Raw genomic sequence first — 13,120 nt, forward strand, 5'->3', positions numbered from 1 at the left:
AACAACAATACAATACATGTCAGTTTACTGACAACAAAACAGACAAGAAAAGCAAATCTATTGACTATAGAATCGAACAGAGAGATGTTCAAATAAAATGTAGAGATGTTAATAGTAGGGATAATACAAATAGTAATAACATAGATTAGAATTAAATTAAATGATAATAAATAAATACAAAAATAAAATAAAATGAAAATAAAAAATAAAAGGAGAAATAAAGAGGACACTGCACATTTTTTCTTTTCCCCCAGAATGAGATGTAATTTCTCGCTTTCTGTCAAACCCCTGAATTCGGGGCAATATTTTTCAAATTGTGGCTCGAATTCCTCTCTAATGTTTCTGTATTGTGTATGTGACATTGTGTTAGAAAGTGTAGTTCTGTTCCTACAGTTCCCTCGTCACAGTGACAGCACAGCCTGTCCTCTCTGGGCAGCCAGGTCTGACAGTGTCTGCCCTTCTGTATTGCCAGATTGTGGTCACTCAATCTGTACTTTATCAATGTCTTTCTCAGGTTCTTCTCAGTTTCTGTGGTTAGGTATTGTGCCACAGTATACTAGGGCTGTCAACGAATATTCTAAATTCGAATATGTATTTGAATATTAAAAAAAAAAAACAGCTAAGATTTGATTGGGAAAATTTGTATTCGACTGTGGAAAAAAAACACATCGGTGGCTGCTTTTCAAGTGGGCGCACTGCACGGCAGGTCGAGGACAGGTCACAGGAGTCGCACATGTATAACATGACGCTGATGTCAGAGAGAAATTCAAATGGCAGAAAGTTCAGAGCCCAACTTGGCAGCAGGGAGAGTGGTTTGGACTCCAAGCAACCTCAAAAGCCCCGTTTGGAAATACTTTGGATTTTGGTCCGTAGACGGCAAAAACGCGGAACATTGAGATAAAGTGGTATGCAAGCTGTGTAAGCTACAGTTAGCTTATCATTCGACCACAAGCAACATGAGGGCACATCTTGAAAATGTGCACCCAAATGAGCATGCCATGTCTGGAACTCCAACTAAACAGCCATGTCTTGATTCATATTTTTCACCGCCCTCCACAAGCTCTTTGTCTGCAGCAGGACAAGAGGCATGCATGAAGAAACTAGCTTCATTGATATGCAAGGACATGAGGCCTATCAGCATCGTTGATGGCACGGGCTTCAGAGAGTTTTGTGAAGAATTGGAACCGAGGTACCGTATCCCGAGCCCTGGAACAATCACTAGTAGAATCGAAGACATGTATAACAGTACATCAGACAAGATAAAGGAGTTACTCAAAGACCAAGATGTGGCGCTCACAACTGACGGGTGGACCTCCCTAGCAACAGCGTCCTATGTTACAGCAACGGTCCACTGTATATCAGGTGACTGGGAAATACATGACTTTGTGCTTAAGACAAAAGAGCTTACGGAAAGCCACACTGCGGAGCACATAGGTGAATGCATTCAAGAGATCTTGGACACTTATGGCATAAAAAGGGGATCTGTGATTGCTGCAACAACGGACAATGCCACTAATTATGCCAGTGCAGTGGAGAGACATCTTGAAACATGAACATACAATGTGTGGCACACACAATTAATTTGGCTGTGCATAAGGGGCTCGGGGTCAGAGCCATTGAAACACCCGTTAGTAGGCTGAAAGTGGCGGCGGCACATTTCAGCAAATCTGCCACCGACAGCTACCTCCTCTAGCAAAAACAAAAACTTTTGGGATTGAGAAGCTGATTAACAACTGTCCAACACGATGGAACAGCACATATATATGATATGATTTGCCGGGCATCGGAGCAGCAAGCCGCTGTATCTGCTGTAATCATGGAGAAAAAACTGTCTAGAATGGAGCTGACCACAAGCGAATGGTCGCTCACGGAAAAGGTTCTTATCTATTTATTTATTTATTTAATTATTCATTTATTTATTCAAATAGGTAGAATGATTGCCCTAATTTACTGTGTGTCAATGTTGATAAACTGGACAAAGGCAAACCTGACCTAATATCAACGCATATTATATTTACTACCGGTACAAGAGGTTCTGAAATCCTTCAAAGTGGCAACAGAAGCGCTGTCAACGGACAAATATCCAACTGCGTCGGCTGACGAACCAGAACCACATGCATTGTCAGGGATGAAGACAAAAATCATCAACGATCATCGCCTCGTTCATTTAAAAGAGGAGCAAAGATGGGAGGTGCAGGTGGCTATACTGGAGGAGATGAAACAGGTGAATGTAGCAGGTGGCACAGGCAGTGAAATCAGTGCCAGACAACCCTGTGATCGGCAAACCGCTGGGAAAACTCCTCTAACAGCTATGGGGGATCTCTTCGGAGACGCGTATTGCACGGACAGCCCTGAGTCAGAGCAGAACATCAGTCTGCTGCTCAGACCTCACGTCGCCCAGATGGCAAAGAAATATCTTCCGTCCCCGGATCCTCAGTGCGCTCTGAGCGCGTCTTTTCCTCTGCCGGGAATATAGTGAATAAAAAGAGATCGGCACTGGCCTCTTCACATGTGGACTGTCTTGTGTTTTTGGCAAATAATCTGTAGGCCTTCAGGCCTAAGATCCAACATTGACAGTGGACTAAAAGAGCCTGACAATCAGTGACACTGGGATAAAAAACAGTTTCTTTTTTAATACAAGCGCAAAGAATGTAAGTTGCCTACTTTTTCTTTTTTAATAGCACTTATTGTAAATGATCCCTCAGGGTAAAAGTTCTTTGTTGTCACATTTATCGGAATTGTGTACCTTATTTTATTCAAACAAAAGTGAACATTACAAGTGTAGGCTACTTTACTGACTGATTACATATTGCATGAATACGATAGAGACATTTGCTTCATGCACTGCAGGTCTCCACTGGTTTGATTATTTACTGTCTCATTTCAAAGAAAAGTAGTTCCATGTTTATCGGAGCGTTCAATGTTCGTTCTATATACTATAAAAATTAAATTAATGTTAATATTTGCTTCAATCACTGAGTGAAGTCTGCCTATATTAGGGACAAGAGTCGGGACCTTTAATTGCTTGCACCAGTCTTGCTCAGCACTCACTCAGCAAAGATGGAAACATGGTATTACAGTGTTATATTTTTCATTTTAATCAGTCTGCGCATTGTGCATAGAGAGAAGGGGGGGGGGGGCGAGCGAGCAAGCAAGACATCTACGGTCTTAAAAGTGTTACAGTTTCATTTACTTATTTTGTAAATATCTCTGCACATCAGAATCAGACTGACCTGAGATTCTCAACATGGCTGCTGCTTGGTTCAAGGGTGTGCAACGTCACATTTGTTTGGACCACAATGATACCGTTAATAAATGTTTTCATAAATGCTGTGCCAATTCCAATAGCATTGCTAACCATAGCCACCATAGCCACGTGTGCACCAGAGTCAATCACCGCAGAGCTCACTTTCACGACATACCTTAAGAAACAAGCGGATTTATACCTGCAGTGGCGCGAGCTGGACCGGGACTTTGCCAGCATTTCGGTCCCGTTCTGTGCATCAAACTGACTGTTGTGGATTAATGAGACTAAACCAGTCCGGACCGAGTCTGCTCCGGTCTAAGGAGATCTGGATACGTGAGGACAACATAGTGGAATTGAAATCTGTGGATGTTTGTGTGTGGCTAGATACTAGCCCAACCCCACAACCTATCTCCCGAATCGACAGACGGACAAGTTTTGAGAGTTGAGAGATTTGTGACATATAGTGTGTTTGGAGTGTATAGTTAGTATGTCGTATAGTGTTTAGTGTAGTGTGTTTAGTGTGTAGTGTAGTCGTTTTTTTGTGCTGTGAGTCAAAACAATGAGGCAGGAATGAGCTGAGGAGCCCTGAGCCTGAGGCATTGCCTACATTTAAATGTAAATAGTTACATCTAACTTTGAATTTCAAAAACTTATGCACAAATTTAGCAAACAGCAATATATATTTGCATTACAACTAATTGGCATTTGGTTCATTAAACATATTTGTGGTTTTCACAGTAAAAAAATCTAACTTTTTCCTATTTTATGAAAAACTAAAAAATCTGATTTTATGTTATTTTGTGATTTTAGGTTCATGTTATTAATATAGTATGGCAATAGGTAAATAGTTTTTAAGGTGAAATATAGTGGTATAATCAAAAGTAGTCAAAAACAGTTTATATCCCTGACGTCCCACCTTAAAACACAGCCTCATTTGGCCATCCATGAAAAAGCTACTTAACCTCCCACTTTTCTATAGGAATACATGCTTCCTACAGGCACTGCACTGGTGTGTCAAAAGGACGGATGGTGTAAACAGCTAATACTAATGCCAGTAACAGTAATAACAGTAATACCAAAACTACTAGTGCCTAGAGTGTCTCAGATATAATGCAGACCGGGGCCAGCAATGAAGCAGTCCAGCTATCCTACCCCAGATGCTCCATTTGACAATTTAATTGTGGAATGCATTAAACTGTCACCATGTGAAGTCAAGAAATAATACATTTGGTGATAGATGACATGTTTTCTAAATGGATTGACATTTTTCCAACAGCAAAAACAGTTGCAACAGCAGCAGCAGAAGTGCTGCTGCAAGGGAAATGCAAGACAAGGTTTGTCCTCATTTGAGAACATCATACCAGGACAAAGGTTGTACCTGTAGGGGAGAATCTCTCCAACGCCTCTAAAGTTTATCCATACACAGTTGAAAGCAGCCATATCATTCCCACTGCAAGGTCTATTGCATATGTTGCAGCCTGGAGATTGGGTGGTGGTGAAGGACTGCAAGAGATGGAACTGGAGGAAACCACACCACAGACAGGATCATTCCAGGTGCTGCTGTGAAGGTGGCTGACAGAGCCACATGGATTCAAGCCAGTCACTGCAGTAAGGCTTCAGCGTTAGAGGATCACAGGTCCGCCACTAAGGATGCTATTTAGGACAGAGAACAAGAGCAACTGCTGGTCTCCAGAACAACCTGCCAATTGATGGCGCCAGAGAAAAAGGCGTGGCATGTGTTCAGAGGGATGGAACGTGGAATAAGAGGGATTGGATACTCTGATGGCAGTGTGCTAGCAAATCAGCGCAGTGTGTGGGAGGGGTGGAATACTGTGTGCGCATTGGTTTTCTACACACTCCGTTTCGTCATTTCTTGTTTTCACATTTTGGAGTACTGACATGAGATTAGCTTTTATTATGTCTGTTCGGGACGAATTCATCTGTTTTTGTTTGGTAATGCCTCGCTGCATTTTGATGTAAAAGAGAACTGTTTAGGGGTAATAGGTGGAGATCATGGGGGTTTGATCCAGACTCCCTTAGAGTTGGTGATGTAAGTGACAGAAATTCATGGTATTCTTTTCTTAGGCATCTAGCTAAACAATCCAAGGGGGATAACCGTCCAATTTTGGCTATACATGGTCAAATATGTTCAATCTGATGCTGGTCCTACACCTTGCCTCCCACAGGTCCTGAGTATCCTTTATCTCCAGTCCACATGGATGTCAAACATACACAAAAATTACATATAGAATGGGAGCATGTGTGGCAATTGCCCAGGCCCAGGCTTGAGCAAAGCGACAGGTAAACTGACTTCAGAGGTCCTTGCTTGTACTGTTAATTCTGTGAAACAATGCTTGAACCTTCTAAACATAGTAATAAGAGCTATGCATCACCGCAAGCTCCATATATGTTCGTTGAGACTAGTGGGACATTTTGCATTTTTCATTCAGACAATAAACAATCTGTGGTGGTTACTAAATGTACTATTAATTTGGCAAGTCTGTTCTCTCAGTGTAGGTAATGTTACAGTTGTTGCTAACTGTAAGATGAGGTTTATTTTTGTGTAGATCTATTTGTTTGTTGTTATGTTCTGTTCCTCATGACGGTCAGGAGAGCGGCCACGCTTGGTGTAATCCCTCGGTGATGGGCTGAAGCCACGTGCATGGTGCTCAGATGATCCAAAAAGTATGGGAATCCCGACTGTCACCCCAGTCTCTCACACGTCTTGGAGATCTGTAGCTTTGTCGAGCTGAAGATCTATCATATGAGGAGTCTCTATAGATGTTTCTGTTTGAAGGATAGCACTGATTGTGACCTTGCCCACTATCAGGAGCAGGGCTCCACTGACAAGCTCTGTAGTCAGATGAGCTGTGTCGTGTGTCTTGTCTCTTATTTTGCAGCAGGTATGAAGATTGTGGCAGGTGGGTGGCACGCCACCTGTAGTGCATCCGCATCCTCGGCTGCTAATGCAGGTAGGTTCATATACCCCCCGCCTCCCCGGTTGTTTAGTCTCTCTCTCACCTCAGCCGAAGTGAGTGCTGCCGGCTTGCAGCTCAGCCGATCCGTAGAATCCCGGCGTGGTATGTGCCGTGTGTGCCTTCTGCAGGTATGTAGCACACTCTCATGACGTTAAGAGGTTATAAGATGCTGTGCTGACAGTCCTCTGTTGTCGGTTGGCGCGTTGGGCCGAGATGGTGTGTGTGTGTGTGTGTCCATCCGGTTAGCTGTTGTTGCCGCTGTAGCTGCTAGCAGCTACAAGTACTGATGTGTGCATGTGTACTAACAGCTGACTTTGTTTCTTTTTAAAGCTTGTCTGCCGTTAGGTTGCTGCCTTGTCTCTAACCACTTTTCTTTCTTTGTTTTTGCCTACCTTGCCTAGTTAGCTCACCAGTAAACAGCCACTCTGTTTTTGTCGTATAGACACTCTTTTTAGGGTTGCCAACTGTCCCGTATTAGCCGGGACATCCCATATATTGGGCCTAATTTATTTATCCCATACATAACCTATCTTGTCCCGTTTATTGACTGCTACGCTGATCAAAACTCTGGCTGATACAACAACAACAGCAGCAGTGCTGATCATGACACTTAGGAGAACTTCGGTCGATTAATCATGCAGCTTCATTGCTCAAGCTACTCTTGACTTGCCAGTACCGAAGATGCAAACTCATTTGGTGTAACCATTACAGGGCTCCGTGAGCGGAGAGTTAGCATTGACAGCTAACAGCATAGGATCGGAACTTTACTCTGTGTTTTAAGCCTCTTAACATGCTCCAAATCTCACCCCAAAAGTTATGCAACATCAGCAGACACCTTACAACACAGCACTGTAGCGTGTATGACTCAAAATGAATAAAAAAGTAGTTAAAACAGTGTGTTGTGCAAGCAGCTACATACCAGTTTGTTGACATCTGTGTCTTCCGGTAGCTAGACCGAACTAGTCAATCCGTCGAGCGTGCGCTTAACAGGCTGTAGTACTGTTTTCTGTTTTTATTTGTATAATTTCCATTCTTAATGTGATATTAACACATTATTATGCACACTTAAATTTATCGCTGGCATATTATAATTTAATAATTGTATTTTTAAGCACTTTTTTAGTATTTGAACACTTTAAATTGCTTCAAGTTTTTAAAATATGTTATGTGTCCCTGAGTCAACTATCCCCCTGTTAGTCTGATGTAAACATGGATTATTGATGAACATCAATTATACTTAGGTTGTGCAAAGATGACATTTCAAGCAGAGATAGACCGATATGTTTTTTTCAGGGCCGATACTGATTATTAGTAGTCAAGGAAGCCGATAACCGATATTTGAAGCTGATATTCATTTGCAGTAAAAGGGAAAATATTGGCGTCAACATTTTGAACAATACAAACTCCAAGACTTAACTTTGAGTGTTTTTACACATAGACTTAAGTCTATCCATCTGCAATAAGGGTTTGACAAAAAGAGAGAGACTTAAAAGTGGGGCCACATGCTGACATATGCTCAACTCATCATGCTTAATTTACTCCAGCATTTGGGAAGCCTGTAGTTGATTTTATTATGTAAATGTTTTATTTTACCAACATGTGATAGCAGGGACACTGTCATTCAAAACTAGGCTGCTACATTACTAACAATGAATGTAACTATAGCTGAAAAAATAGCACAATACGATAGAGACTATTCATCCCTGAACACCATGCAGTTCATGTAGGCTTTATGATGCAGTTGCATGATGTCTAAAGTCTTGAACGGCAATATTCTGCTCCTCTCTACAAGAAACTGTCAAAGACAGCTTCATGACACACAAGATGACAATATGTCATTTTCTGCTGCATGGAATCTCTCAGTCAACACAGAAAAAGATCAAGTAAAAGAACTTGGTAGTTAAACAGCCATTATTGCCCTACAGTTTCCTCTCAGACGGTGCTTTGCTGTCAGTTTCTGCAGCTTCTCATGTGGCTTACACACACACACACACACACACACACACACACACACACACACACACACACTATTCTCTAGCCATCCCTTCAACGTGCTCTTCTCTCTCTCTCTCTCTCTCTCTCTCTCTCTCTCTCTCTCACACACACACACACACACACACACACACACACACACACACACTTCTTACTTTCATCACTATTTCCCTATCAATATGATCTGCAACCTTGTTTCAAGTGATTAAACTGTTAAAAACACTAAATAGCCTACAGCATCTTCACTTTAATAATCAGTGTTTATCATAGGAACAGACAGCTGCCGCTGACGTATTGGGCCTCACAGTAACGTTGGTAGTCGTGAGTTGTAGAGTTTCTACAGTCTGCTGAGCGTCTACAGCCAGAGAAGGAGAAAGCGGACCGGTGGGTTAACGTTACGCTAAAAGCTACAGCCTTCACCTCAACGTGCTTCCCTGCAATAAAGCTGGACTGAATTGAGTTTATTTGGTTTTTACTATTTCCATATTGATATTAGCGAGTGATTAACAGGCTCGTCCGGAGGGACTGCAAGCGAGCAGAGCTGCCGCTTATGTTTATATAACGTTAACGGGCTCACAGTAATGTTACTAGTAGTTGTGAGTTGTGGAGGACTGGGATGTTTATTACAGTTTCGGGAGAGTCTGCTGCCTTAGCTTACCTTCGGAACCAAGCCCCCAGGAACAGTGCCGGGCTATGAATCCAGTTTTACGTGGTGGCTAAACTTTTTCTCCTCTCCGCTGTGTGTGTGAGCGCTGTGCATGCACAGCTTTCACTACTGATTGGCTGTTACCCGCTCTGCCTGTAACCAATCAGATGGTGCTGTGGGTGGGACAATGCTGGAGACAGAGTAGGGGCAGCAGACAGAGAGGGTCGGCTGCATCACAGCCAAAATAACCCAGTTTTAAATTGATCTCTTATCGGCCGTTGGATTAAAAAAAAGGCAGATGCCGATATGCGTCAAATTGCTGGATATCGGCCCCGATAATCAGCCCAACCGATAATCGGTCGATCCCTAATTTCAAGTGGAAATATCAAGTGTCATACCGAATAACAATTTCAGTCAGAGGGGATAACACTGATTAAAAGGCCTTAACATGCATAATTTCATTTTATGGTGTTGAGAAAACAATAATAGTATGATGCCAAACACTGTAAAGGATTTTCAGACATTTTGCAGATTGAATGACTTTGCGGCATTAAAATGTAGGTGAGAACTTGACCAAGTAGGGTCACGTCTACAGCAAACACATTATAATCAAAAAAAGGAATTGTCCAAGTTTCATTTTCTGAGCTTTATATATTGGTAACTGTCTTATTTTACATATTTATGAAGCATTATTGACTTTAAAAATCATAAAATAATATTTAGAAAATTCGTTAACGTTATCCAGTATGACATTTTTGACTGGTGTCATCAAATAACTCTAAATAAAAATACTTAAAATACATTTTTTGAAAATGAGTAAATAACATCCTCATAAAAGGTAAAAGCTACATTGATCTGCAGTTTTAAACTATTTACATTTTTGGTCAACTTGAAACCTTATTCGTCACTAGTTTGATTTCTCATCAGAAAATGTGATGATGAAACTGAAACCGACTGGCCTACAGGAGGAGCTCTCCTTCACTGACCTAGAGCAGGTGGTGGTTGCCCTCAAAATGACAGAGACAGTGAGTATGGGCCAACTCTATGAATAGTTTTGTGCTAGCAGAGAGGAAATAAAGAAAGCCACACAGGATACCACAAAATCCAACAGTGAGAAGTGGGTTGCAGTTTTCCAAAACCTAGGGAAAGCCAACTTGATCAACATGTTCAGGATTTTCTTATTTGTCCTCAGCGTGCCAGGCTCAAATGCCTTTGTAGAGAGGATTTTCTCTCTGATGACCATTAAATGGTCAGACTCAAGAAACGGATGCAGCACAGAGCTGATCAAAAATGAACTTCAAATATCTGTGAACTGTGACTTGTCATGTAAGGACTTTTCTCTGGCTGCACAAAAGGACAAAAGACTGCGTGAATTGGCCAAGAGCAGCCAAAAATATTCATGGAAAAAGTAGAGTTGGTGAGCAGAGGTAAGCCCCTCTGTTCCTCTATTTTTGTTTTATTGTTTTGTTTTCCAACTTATATAAAGTTTGAGTGAATAAGAATGTGAAGCATTTATTCCCCACCACTGTTTGTGTACACAGAGGGTGTACGATTTGGTTTCTGCTATTTTATTCGTCTGCAAAACTGCTATCAATATGACAAATGCCTTAAAACAATACAAAACCATCCTCGCATTGCTACTGCAGGCTACCTATTGTCCCTTATTTTATAGTGACAAAGTTGGCAACCCTAGCTCTTTTAAAGTGTACTAGAGTTCAGTCGTGATCCACCCCAATCAGACTGTGAGTCGTTAGTGGGGATGGGGGGTTATTGCAGCATTTACAGTGGAGGACCTGCCAAGTTTATACATGTTGCATGTTTTTTTGTTTTTCTTTCATTTTGAGTTCGCAGTTGATTGGTAAATAAATATTTTGTTTGGTTTCTTTTTGGGTTATTTGAGTGCAGTGACCAGAGCTAGCTGTTGCAGTCTGCCTTTCTATTCCTAACTGAACCACTGCGTGTTATGGTGACAGAGGAACATCATATGTGTTGGAAACTGGAAAATGTTAAGGCACCCACGCTATTGATTTATGTTGATCTTATATTTTTTACGTGACTATCTTCTGCAAAAGCCTCAAGATTCACTTGTTCAGACTTCACCTAAACCCCCGCACAGCATGACTGAAAGCTTCCATGTACAGTACTCCACCGCTTTGGACGTCCTCAATCGAACACTGGGACACACCAGCTGTACATTTATATTTAGCAAATGCGTTGGTCCAAAGGTGGTAGCAACAGTGGAAGTTGTAGTTTGGGGTTGCAGTATCTTGCGCAAAGACACTTCAACATACACACTAGGGGAATCAAACCAGCAAACTTCCAATAACAAGATGCTGGTTATACCGCTGAGCCACAGCTCAGCTTGTTTCCTTTCACTTTCAACAGACCAATTCCTCCCTACTAAACTCCCACAAAACTATCACATTAATAATACCCAGACTGGTGAGGTTGCAGACAAGACTAAGACATGTTTTTTAACACCTCAGACTGATTTACAATAGAGGCCTGTTGAGATTATCAGGGTCAAAAGGACAAGTAACACTCCCACAGGATGGAGATCTGTTCTATAGTCTGGGAGAAATCAGTCTCCATATTTGATTGGTAATGACTGTTTACATCAGTGGCTTTGGGTGACATCAAAAGGACTGTAAAATAATACTACAGTGTGAAGTCCCTTCTCCTGTAGTGGACTGAACACACACACATGGGGTCCTGAAAAGCTGCTGCCTGGCAGATAACACACAGGATCAGAAATCTGCCTGCATTAGACATACTAGCCTGCATTAGACATACTAGACTAGACATATAATGCAGCTACTTTTGCAGCACACATTTAAGTCGTTTTGAATTGTAACTGTATTATTAATTTGCCCTCTTGTTCATAATAATCATAAATAATCTACTGATTATGTATAGCTAATTGTTTCTATTATTGAGGCCGTCCACAAGAAAACTTTTTTGAAAACGGGTCTCAGGGCGAAAAAATCTGAAAACGCAGCCCTCCCGTTCTCGTGTGGACAGCGAATCCGCAGAATTTCCAAACATCGCCCCACCCCTGGATCTAGCCTCTGACCTCTGAACCTCTGTGATGTCTCATAACAACAACAACAACAATAGCAGACTACTGCTTGTGTTCCTTTTTCTTGCAACTTACCCACTTTTAGTGCAGCAGATTAGTAAAAAAAATCGTTCACTTTGGTATACAAGCATGAAATTTGGCTCAGATACTCTCAAAGGGCCACTATTTTGGAAAAAGGCATTGGCCACTCAAAAATATAATATGGCAGCCATTTTTCAAGATGGCCGCCACTGCTATTCAGTGCTTATTATATCAATTATTCAAACAGGGATCCAAGCATAACATTTGATACAAAAACTCTCTTAAGGACATGTTAATGGAAAAAGGTGCTTGTCCCACAAAAATTCAAGATGACTGCCATTTTTAAAGATGGCCACCGTTCCTGTCGAATATTAATTATTTAAATTGTTCAAATGGTGATGCAAGCATAAAATTAGGCAGAAATAATCTTCAAGGAACATGTTGCTTGCTTATGCTTATTATATCAACTAGTGCAGTGCCTGTAGGAAGCATGTATTCTAATAGAAAACTGGGAGGTTAAGTAGTTTTTTCATGGATGGCCAAATGAGGTTGTGTTTGAAGGTGGGACATCAGGGATATAATTGGCTGTTTTTGACTACTTTTGATTATACCATTATATTTCACCTTAAAAACTATTAACCTTTGCCTTGTTTGATGTCATTATTTTCAGCACAACCTCACATGTGAGACTGTGCAGTATTTTTTTCATTTTGACATACTATATTCATACAATGGACCTAAAATCACATATAACATAAAATCAGAGTAGGATAAAGTTAAGATTGTTTTATTGTGAAAACCACAAATATGTTTAATGAACCATTTTCATTAGTTATAATGCAAATATAAATTGTTGTTTGCAAAATTTTTGCATAAATGTTTGAAGTTTACAAATTTATATGTAACTACTTATATTTAAATGCAGGCAATGCCTCAAACTCAGGGCTCCTCAGCTCATTCCTGCCTGTTCCACATTCAGCAATCTCCTCCTTGTCTTCACTCACAACACAAAAAACGACTACACTACACACTAAACACACTATGCTAAACCCTATATAACATACTAACTATACACTCCAAACATGGTATATGTCACAAATCTCTCAACTCTCAAAGCTCGCCATCTCTGTCGCTGTCTGTATCACCGCCGGCGTCCC

General features: G+C 41.1%; 1 protein-coding gene across 2 annotated transcripts in view; it reads right to left on the reverse strand.

Moving 5' to 3' along the window:
* ngef (neuronal guanine nucleotide exchange factor) overlaps positions 1 to 13,120 on the reverse strand; it is a 99,730-nt gene that overhangs the window by 18,153 nt on the left and 68,457 nt on the right. The gene's annotated exons all lie outside the window — the stretch shown is intronic.

Source organism: Acanthopagrus latus, chromosome 2 (genome assembly GCF_904848185.1).
Source record: "Acanthopagrus latus isolate v.2019 chromosome 2, fAcaLat1.1, whole genome shotgun sequence".
Taxonomy (NCBI): domain Eukaryota; kingdom Metazoa; phylum Chordata; class Actinopteri; order Spariformes; family Sparidae; genus Acanthopagrus; species Acanthopagrus latus.